Raw genomic sequence first — 7,852 nt, 5'->3', positions numbered from 1 at the left:
CTCCAGTCCAAAGAGCAGTCAGGGTGCCCTGCCCTGTGGTAAGTCTTAGGTCCTCCCCCCTCCGTCCATATCTTGGAAGGTGAACATCCAAACTGGCTAGGCGCCCACAAAGCCAGAAAATTAAGTAGGATCAAAACCCCTTGCCATTGTCCTTCTACGGCCATACCACCCTGAACGCGCCCGATCTCGTCTTTCCCCATTCTTTAAAGACTTACCTTTTTAGCTGGTGCATAAAAAATTCTACATGTGTTTAAGATGTGATGTACTCCATCAGCTGTGACATGTGAAAATAGAAACATCACAGTCGAAGGTAATTTTCCTAGAGTGTTAGTGCAATAATCTATGCAGCTCACCTCTGAGTGTTGTTAGCACTCTGAGATGTATACATATAGCAGTCCCCTTTCGACTGTGGTTTCCTTTCCTGTCATTTATTACCTGCGGTGCAAGGTAGACTGAAACCATTAAAAAGACAAATTTCAGAAATAAGCAATGTGTAAGTTTTAAAGCCCATGCCGTTCTGAGCAGTGTAGTGAAGCTTCACACTATCCTTCTCTGTCCTGCCTCGACCACGAATGCCCCGCCCCTTGTCCATGCATCCTACGGTATGTACTACCTGTCTGTTAGCCGGTCACCTAGTAACCTTCTCGAGTGTCAGGTACTGCAGTGTGTGTATTCAAATAACCCTTGGGCTTTTTCTTTAAATAGTCATTCCCAAAGCTTACAGAGTTTTCTTGTAGAAAAAGGTAAAAGTTCTTGACTTTATAAAAAAAAAATAGAGGGGAAAAAGTCTACAGAGGTTGCTAAAAACTGAAGAAAGAACAAAGAGGAAAGCTGTGGCCTATTAAGCATTTAGCACTCTGCCTGGTTTCAAACATCACTGGGACAAGCAGAACCTGTCCTACCAGAGCTAAGGGAAGCGCGTCTCCAAGTAAATAATTACACAGTTTATTTCCCATTTTAAAATATCTATGACTGAAACAGCACCAACGTAAAATAAAACTGGGAAGGAAATTAATGGAGAAGTTGGTTTTGTACTGAGTCTACTAGAATTGCAGCTGCTACACCTGAGGAAGCTACCTAGACCGGAGGGAAAGCGATTTCAGTGAGGAGCTGAATCAATGCTGATTTCAGTGCTTCAGGAAGCCAGTGGAAATATTTGTGAGAATGGTCAAAACCGTACTTTGGAATAATAACTATATTTAAATTCTTACGTAACTGACTTCAATATAAGTTATAAATGGTAACCAAGTTAATGCTGTGAGGTTTTTATTTAAACACTGAATTTCTCCATATGGAGCAACTATCTTTCACTAAGCAGAGTGAAGAGACTTCTCTCTGCTCCGTTCTGGTCAGGATTCTACATTGTTGACCACACCCAAATCCTGCTTATTTTTAATTCATGGTCCATATTTTGTGTCATGTTATGATACAGGATAATGTTTTAGTGGCATTATTTTTAAAGATTCTCATTCTCTACAAAACATATGTTTTTTGTTGGTTTTTAACTACATTTATTTAGTATATGCATGCCTGCATGTGTGTGTGTATGTGTGTGTGTGTGTGTGTCTGTGTCTGTGTCTGTGTGTGTGTGTATGTGCATGTGTTGGGGGCTGAGGTGTACACATGTAGAAGTCACAGGACAACTTCCAGGAGTCAGTTATCTCCTTCCACCCTGTGAATCCTGGGGATGGAACTCAGGTCGTTAGGCTTTGTGACAAATGCATTGATCCACGGAGCATTGATCTCTTGGGCTCATAAGTTACATCTTAAAACTACTTTTAGTACAAAGTCAGACAGGTAATAGAATTTCTGGTGTTTCCAGCGTCATCTAACTAATTTACTGTGGTCAACATGTTATTCTTTTTCTTCCACTAACTCCGTATCGAATGCACCTCTAATGATTTCTTTTCCTTGAGAGGTACACCCCAAGGTATTTACCTGTCCTGATTATAACAGCAGCATTCTCTCTGTTGTACTTTTTATGCCATTCTCCCTATGACTGACAGCCTTCAGTGGGTCCTCCACTACCTGTTTGTCCCCGCACTAGAAGAGGCTTCTCCTTCATTGGCTGATCAGTATATAAACCTAAAGCAGTCTAGATGGTGAGTTTAATATGGGACCCGTACATAGAACTAAAGGCAGAACTAAGTAAAGATGAAGAGAGATTACACATTTCCCGCCATGCATCTGCAATGTAGAACTCTGGGAACCTCACAGGTAATGACATAGTCAGAGGTGAGAATCAGCAAAAGGAGAGTTGTCGAGGGGATTATTTTTGTCAAAAAAAAAAAAAAACCCAAAACTATTAAGGTGAGATTCATAATGACTCTGGCACCGACCAGGTTCATCAGTGTTATATGACTCAAAAGCTACCCAGGGCTTTGATCTAACCATATGGCTACAGGGCTGTACATTAATTACCTAAGTGTTCCCGAAATGTGTGCACATGTGCAGTAGGAACACATATTTTCATGGGTTCTTCTGGAGCCTCAGCCGGGAGGCAATGATGATGGGAATGACCTAGCCCTGCTGAGCTCCCCAGAGGTCTGTTTACTTGAGGGTGCCCATTGTAAGAAAAGAAGCATCCAGAAACTTGTGCTAATTATGGGCATAGCTTTAAGACACAAGTGAGGAAAGGTGAACCAGAGTGCCACAGTATTCAGCGCCAACCCATCACCATTTCAGTTCCACACACCTTATTTTGGGGGAAGGAGGAGAAAGGAGGGTAGGTAGAGGAGAGGGGGCAGGGCCTGCCAGGAGTGTGAGCTTGCAAACTCCTTCCAGAAAAGACCAATGTGTCTGCCTGTGTATCAATAACCTCCAGGTTGTGTTTTTATCTAAGAGATCAGGTTATCCTGGGCACAATAACAGCACAGCAGCAACCGTTCTATCTACCTGGTCAATAGGACATACGCATCTTGTCAAATTCTTACAGAAGTCACTGGGTAAGGGTGTGCACTACCACACTCTTAAAAATCCCTAGGAATATGTATGGCATCAGGGAGTATAGAGGGGGAAACAATGCGGTGGTGCTGTCCAGGCAGCTACCTAGAGCTCAGCACATTTTGCTAATACTACAGTGTTTCTCTGTATTCCAGGTTCTGCTCCAATGCAAGGACAGCCATGATATGCAACAACTGAGTAAAAGTAGGAAGAGTATAATCTCTCTCTCTCTCTCTCTCTCTCTCTCTCTCTCTTTCTTTCACTCATAAGTTATAGAGTTTGCTTCTAGTGCTGACAATTTTTTAAGCTGTTGAAAACTGAATTTAGAGCTATATTTATGAACTCGCCAAGGGCTTTTCTTTTAATCAACCTGTCAAGAACTATCTGCTTTCTTGATAAAGAATATTATCACACATACAGAGGAATCTGCTATCTGTTTGCAGATTTCCTACCTACCTAGTTTTGCACAATTCAGAGGCCAAGGAAGATCTGCCACCTGCCACAAGAAGCAATATATACATACGCATACATATATGTATATATATGTCACACATTTATACATACATATACACCTTCCACAGTAATATATATATATATAATATACCTATTCCACAGTAATATGTAAGATATATAATATATACATATTATCCATCCAATTAGCTAAGCATGTCATTTCTCCTCGTAACTAGATGCCATTATAGTCAGACTTCAGAAATAGGGTCTCATTATAAAGTTCTTGCAGGCCAAAGGAACAATGGTAATAACCTGTGCTTTTTCCAGTGCCACCTTAGACCAACAACTCAAGAAATATCCTACATGTGTCACTGGGATTTCTGTTCGTCAATTTTTGGCTTCTATGAGGAAACTTACAAACCAGTAGGTTTCCATATGGCTTTTCCAAATATTCTTTATATTAGTTATCTCTTCCCTCCCACCCTCCTCTGTCCACCCTTCTACCCATATCTCCACCTAAACCTCCCTCCCTGTCCTTCCCCTTCATATCATCTATGATCTAGTGTGCCCCCATCCCAAGCTCTTTCTTTGCCTTCTCCATCAATGGTCCCTTTTCAGTTTCCTGGACTCTACACATACGACAACTTAACCACATTATCCTAAAGATTGACACTAAGATCCACATATGAATGGGAGAATGCCATGTTGCTCTTCTTGGATCTGGGTTACCTGACATAATTTAATGTTTTCTAGCTTAATTCATTGCTGAAGACACTACCCACTTTGGTCACAGGACATAGATAAATCTAGTTGGTACTGACAGGAAGCTTTTTTTTTTTTTTTGACCGATATCCACTTACAGAAATTGTGAAAAACATGGGACTGGAGAGGAGGTTCAGAAATTAAAAGCATTTGCTGCTTTTGCAGAGGACCTGGGCCAGTTTCCAGTATCCACATGGTAGCTCACAACTACCCGAAACTCTTCAGTTCTCCAGGGGATTTTGATGGCATCTTTTGACTTCTGTTTAAAACTAAAAATAACTTTTGAAAAGGTAGAAGAAACAGACCAAATAGTATTTAGATTCCCTTCTAACACTGACCCATGATTTTATGAAATGTACCCTAATCCCTGTACAATTCCACCCTACCTTAATTAGAAGTACAAGACAGAACATTCAAAGGTCAACAAAGTTTTTGGTATTTATAAATGTTTACATCTATAAAATTTATTTTTAAAGATTTCTTTATTTCTATTTTGCTTTTATTTTTCACCTACGTGTATGCTTCTGTGTTGTGTGTATATAATAAACAAGGAGAAGAGAAGAAGACACGAGATGCTCTGAAACTAGAGTTACAGAGAGTTGTTAGCTGCCTTGTGGATGCTGGGAATTGAGTTCAGGTGCTTTGAAAGACCAGCCAGAGCTCTTACCCACTGAGAGATCACCTTTGGCACTCCTAAGGCTCCTCTTCTCTACCTTAAGCTAATGGGATCAGACAGGGAACTGCATGAATTTCCATCTCAGCTGCATCTTCTCTGTCCTCCCTTAGATCCATTATTTTTATTTTTTCTCAATCCTTAGTTTGTTGTAGAGCTACTAGTTAGACATTAGAATTCCTTTTTCTCATAGATATTCATTTACTTAATATCATTTGTTTGTGTGTCTATGAATATGTTTGTGTGTATGTGTGTAAATGTATGAGTATGCATGTATATGTGTGTATATGCCTACATGTGTTGAATTGTGTGTGTATATGTATACATTGTATATGTGTGTGTACATGTGTGTATACGTGCGGGGGGTATACGTGTGTGTGAATACATGTGTGTATATACATGTGTGTATACGTGTGTCTATACATGTTTGTGTGAGTGTGTGTGTGTCTGTTCCAATGCATCACCTAAAAGTGTAACATGTGTTTCTCCTGAGGAACAGGGTGGTGGGAGAGTTGGGAATAGGCTGGAGGCTGCAGTGTTCACAGTACATGTCTTAATGCCTATACGGATGTTTGTGGCCTTATATTTTTATTTTGTGCACTTAACGTGTTAACAAATTTTAAAAGCAAATTGCAAACAAATAGTAATCTGAAATGTACTAATGAAGCGGTGACAGGCACTGCCATGATTTATACCATGGGCTTATTAGTAGCATCGTCTTAATCTCTTGACTCTCATTTGTCATGTCTTTAGTAACAACATCTACCTCAACCCCTTTTGGTTTGTATTAGAGAGATGTCTGAGATTGGCAATCTAGAACTCCAGAGAAGACGGGTACAGGTTTGCCTGTAGTCATAGCTGCCCAAAGCCTTATTAAACCAGGTATCAACAGGTAAAAGCAGAAGAAATGAAGCTTCTGGAACACCGCCCATCCCCAGTCCCAGTGTGTCACCATCCAGTCTCCTCTTTGTCATGAAAGTACAGAAGACTCACTCATCCTAATCAACTCAGACCCAGTTCTCATCATTCATATGCCAAATCACAGTATAAATGACTCTAAAAACCCAAAGTTAATGTCTTTTCCTTCCCACAATCTTAGAACATATGTCTTGTCATTATTCAGGCATGATAAGAAGAGAAAAACAAATACACAACTCCCTTTGAAAATATAGTCAATCTACTTCTCACAGACAGCAAAAGGAAGGGGCATGTCTCCCATAGGCATCCATAGGGGAAAGCTGGGTACAAGAGAAGCCACCGGTGGGAAAGGGCCTCTGCTACAGTGCTCATGGGATGGGCAGGATATGGGCGGCAAGGCAAGTAGACGGGTCGGCTAGCTTAGGTCATTCGCCAGGCTCTGTACTGTTCTGTGCTTGGTAGCCGGTTTTGGAGTCTTTAGTGCAGAATAGGAGGCGAACCTGAGAGCCCACACATAGGAGGATTTGGATTGGCTCATGTGTGTTGGAGCTCTTCTTCCATGGGGAGTCACATGCTGAGGTAGGGGAGCAAACCCCGAGAGTCAGCAAAGGCCCCAGATTTCAAAGCACCAAGTCGGAAAATAAGAACACATGGTAATGTGCAAACACTCTTCAATGTCAAACATGGAGTAAAATGGATAATTCCTACCTGCCATCTCCATCCATAAAATGAAAAGGAAATATCAGGAATAATTAATATAGCAAAGCACCGTCGCACTAAACAGTCTGCGTTTTACAAGCTGAGCCTTGCAAGTTGCCGAAGTCTTGTTGCTCGCGGCTTTGGCTGTCTGTCGCTCTTACGGGTCCTTTTCGCATACTCTTGCATCTATAGACACGCGCTCACTTCAGAAGCTGGCACCATGGAAGGCCATGCTGTGGAGAAGATGGTTTTGAAATTTCCAACTGACCATACTTAAGTTCAGCTTCCGAAGCCCTCTACGATTCAATTTCTGAAGGACTTCATATCGAAGAATTCTTGGCTTATTTTGCAGCCCAAGAAAAATCTCATTTGTACCAGTTCTGGAGATCATTAGCAGCTGTTAGCCTACGGAAGGCGCCTATGTTTCCCTCTGTGACTTTTGACTTCCTGAACAGCTATGGTGGCTCAAATTAACAAGTCCTCCTTTACAGCGCAGGCTTGGGAAAATGCTCCGCTAAATACTTCATGTATTCATCCAACACACATCTATTGAGTGTTGATTGTGTGTCAAGCAATTCCGCAAGCCTTGAGGATGCTGTCATGCGCAAAATCACAAAATAGACACAGCCCCCCCCCCCTTGTGGAGCTTCCTGCCTCGCGAGGAACTGGCAACAGGCGAAGTAAAAATACATTGCATGTCAGATGGTGGGAACGAGGTGGAGTTAAGCGCTACAGAGGCAGGGGCCCTGGCCTGCAGATTTAAATAAAGCAGAAGGGAAGGTTTTTGCGAGGTAACATGGTAGCGAAGACTGGAGGATGTGCTGGAGAGACGGTTGGACACCGGAAGCTAGAAGAGGTTGGGAGAAAAGGGACAGCTGAGATTTGGGTGCTGGGAATGGAGAGTGTGGAGGTGCTCTATGCAGTGATGAGAGAAAAAGAAACAGGGAAAGATGGACTCTCTGGCCCGACAGACGGAGAGACCATCCACATGGATTCTATCACACATGAGTAAATTCATTTATTAAGGTTCTCACCGCTATGGACCAGTTCCTATTGCAATGAATAATAGCCAGATGGTAGTATGGACAAACCAAGGAAAGTCTCCATGGTTACCCTCACTTCTCATCACCTCCTCTGTGTGACCTCGCCTGTTGAGTACCAGCACAAACAAAGCTGAGTTTGGGGAACTGGCTACGTGAGCACGCCCTAGACCATCTGCCCTTTCCAGAGAAGGCTCAACAAAACTGTTCTGGAACCCAATGGCCATCAGCTAAGAGCCTGACCAGAGTGGGCCAGCTGTAGTTTTGTGCTGAATGAGAGGGAGAGGGTTGGCCCCACTCAGGGAGTGTAAGAGGATGAGAAGAGCTTGGTTCTGACATCAAGAGCTCACCTCCTACATTTACG

The sequence above is a fragment of the Microtus ochrogaster genome, linkage group LG7_11 (genome assembly GCF_000317375.1).
Source record: "Microtus ochrogaster isolate Prairie Vole_2 linkage group LG7_11, MicOch1.0, whole genome shotgun sequence".
NCBI classification, from domain to species: Eukaryota; Metazoa; Chordata; class Mammalia; order Rodentia; family Cricetidae; genus Microtus; species Microtus ochrogaster.
Note: the sequence above shows the minus strand (reverse complement) of the source record.